Source organism: Urocitellus parryii, chromosome 3 (genome assembly GCF_045843805.1).
Source record: "Urocitellus parryii isolate mUroPar1 chromosome 3, mUroPar1.hap1, whole genome shotgun sequence".
Lineage (NCBI taxonomy): Eukaryota > Metazoa > Chordata > Mammalia > Rodentia > Sciuridae > Urocitellus > Urocitellus parryii.
Window position 1 is genome coordinate 125,886,959 of NC_135533.1, and position 3,313 is coordinate 125,890,271.

Here is a 3,313-nt window from a genome sequence, read left to right on the forward strand (position 1 = left end):
GGAGCATTCCCCTCCTCTCTCTGCCATCTCATAGTGGGGATGTGAACATAAAGGGAGGGCGTGTGGACCAGAGGAAGTGGCCTACAGGCACAGATGGGGTTCCAGAAACTTCCCTCTGAGGGAAAGGGCACTCCTGCCCACAGCTCTCCAGGTAGGCCTCCACAGCAATCCGTGATTTATGAATTAGTAGAAACCCATCAGGCCGGACTGCGCACACAGAGCTGCCTTCAACATCTGCTGTGTCCCACAGTGGTTACTTAAAACAACTAGGAAAGCCCTGGGCCACCAGTCCTGGATCACCAGAGCTAAGGAGACCAGTAGCTTCCCAGGAACACTGCCAATGACGGGCTGGGCTGAGGCTCCTGCCTAGAGCAGCACCCCTGGTGGGCAAGTCCTCCGTCCATCCAACGGCCCAGCCTTGGCTTTCTCTGCTGCGAGAGAGGAAGATCTTCAACTCACCCAGGGTCCTGCCAGACACGAGGCTCCGAGGACACTGGCCTGGGGTGGGGAAAGCATTTCTCATGCAGACAGTCCACAGTCCCCCAAGGTAGGGACTGTGTAGTAGATTTATTAGTTTCAGTCTTTTCTGATCCATTTTTGAAACTCCTGGCTAGAGGAGGGGCAGTTTCTCTTCTTCAGTAACCAGTTATGTCCACACCCCCAGGCACTTCTGTTATGGTCTCTCACAGAACTTCCAGGGACAGAGACCGTGCCACCCTGGACAACCCTCATCCATGCTCAAGAGCCCAAAGATGTTCAAACCACCAATCCACAGAGCGCCCTTCCAATCCAGCCAATCCCACTCCACTGTGCATACACAGGCTGCCCCTAGCACCCCAACTGCTATGACCCAGCTCGTGGGTACAGCCTCTTGTGACCCTGATGGGTACCTTCTCTCCCTTGGGGCTCTAAGTCACAGAGTTCTTTCCATCTTCCTGGATATCCCTGTGGTGGGTCATGACCTACCATCCAAGGACCCTGGATGCAAACTAGCTGCCAGCATTCCAGTAGGCCTTCAACATCCGTGCTTAGCAGGCCTGCTCCTTGTTGTGATCCCCACTTTTCCCCTTTTCCTTGAGTGGCTGTCCCGTGGTTGCTCCCAACTCAGACATCCCTGGCTTCAAGGCTCACGCCAATGCTTATAGCTGTGTCTCTGCACTCAGCCTCCAAGAAAGGGTATTCATTATCGTATCTCCTCCAGGGACTGTGACAAGCATATCCAGGCCATCCCCTAGAGTAGTCATGGCTGTCACAGGTGCTAGGAAATTCCCTGAGTATGTGCACATCACGATCCTATCCCACCCAGTGAAAGAGGAGGCGGAGGCCAAGGGCTCCCATCCTCAAGGGACAGCAAAGTGTGTGCTCAGGCCCCACCTTCCTGGGGCAGTAAGCCTGGGCCTGGAGTCCAGAGAAGACTCCCCACCCAAAGCTAAAGCCACCATGATGGGATGGGTAAATGGGCCTTTGTCACAAGCCAGAGGATTCCCTCACCCCTCCCCCTGTATCCTCTAATGTCCTGGGGATGGTACTCCCAAACCCTGTGAGTCCCTTATGAAGTATGCACTATACCTTTAATTTTTAAAAAATATTGTTTAGTTGTCAATGGACCTTTTTTTATTTATTTGTATGTGGTGCTGAGAATCGAACCCAGTGCCTCACACAAGCTAGGCATGCACTCTACCCCTGAGGCACAACCCAGCCCCTGTATTACACCTTTTGCAAAATTTAAAAGCATTTGCTGATTCAAGTGTGAACATTTAAGATGCAGAACTCATTTAGAAACTCCACATTGGCTTTGTTTGTTTGCAGAAGATTTTTTTTCTAATTTGAAAATGGTCCTTTCCTTACATCAAAGGAGCTCCACTATGACCAAGGCTCTTGTAGGGGATCTGCAAAAACGGTTGTGATTTCCTGAAATTTGAAATGTTAAGATGAGTTCTGTGTAGATTTCTGCATTTTTGACAAAAGGGTTCCCTGACTTAGATCACTTGAAATAGAGGGGAGGGGAGGACCAGGAAAACAATGGAAAGGGGGCCAGAAAGGCCACAAACTGGAGAAGGCTGCTTTGCAGAGCTGGAGCTGTGGCCTCAGCAGGGTGCTACATCCCCAGGTGCACTCTGCCTCTGCAGGAGCCCAGGGGCACCCTGGTGTGTTCCCTCTTGCTGGTGCTAGAGGCAGGAGACCCTGGAGACCCAGCAGGCTGGCAGGGGTACTTTAAATAGAGGTGGCAGGAGCTGAATCCTGATAGCAACTTTTGCTTTGGAGAGGTTGTGAGGAGTGTTGCAAATAAATAGTCCAGTGATCTTTGCAAAGTCATCTTTCAGGATGTCTGAGAGTCAGGCATCCCTAAAATGGAATCTCAGCTCTGAGCTTGACTGCATGCTTTGGAAAGGGGAGGCTACGTCTTGAATTTCAGTTCCCTTGGCCCCTAAAATGGAGATAATGACACTCCTAAGTGATAAGTTTGGGGCAAGGATTAAATAAGTCCCTGCCTATGGAGCACCCAGTAGAGACATGAGCGAGCACCCATGCACTGTTCTGGTGTGCTGTCATTGCTTATGAAAAAAAAGGTGCACTTTTCATTGAACCAAATAATGGCTTTGCACCGCTAATCAGCCTGAACTTGATTCTGCTATTTGGTGGCAATTAGATCTGGCTGTTCACCTAATTATCCAGGTCTAGAATTAGACTCTACCCCCGAGCTAGGGAGAGCTCTTCCCAGCTGCTCCAACAACTTACCTGGTGCTAAAGGGACACCTGTAGTCAAAGATTTGCCCCAATCAGCCTCAAGGATGCCATGAGCTAAAGCTACAGGTAGTGAAGAAAATCTCATTTTCCTCAAGTCCTCACTAATTACAGCATGTCATCACAGGCTGATGAGTGTTTACCCAACAGAACGAAACAATGTGCTGATTCCTGATCCAGCCACAAGCTTAGATGCCATTTAAACAGGGCATGATATTTAAAATATTAATTTCATTATCTTCTAGCATCTTATAATTATAACTCCAACGTATTGCTCAGCATATATTTGCATGTGTAAAGAATCCATCACTATTATTCTTCATGGCACAAATGGCTGTTGGTTTGACTTTTGACCTGAGCTGGCATCTAGCTACTGGGAAAGAGACATGTTTTCTGCACTGAAGCCTCCCAATGCGGAGGAAAGAATGAAAGGGCAGCCATGCAAGAGGAGCACCATGTCCCTCACCTGGGAGGCAGGCTCCACCTCAGAGGGGTTCAGTGATGCTCGCCCTTTCTGCTGCCAAGCCAGCCAACAGACTGAAAGTCACTTCAACACTCCTCAAAGTCC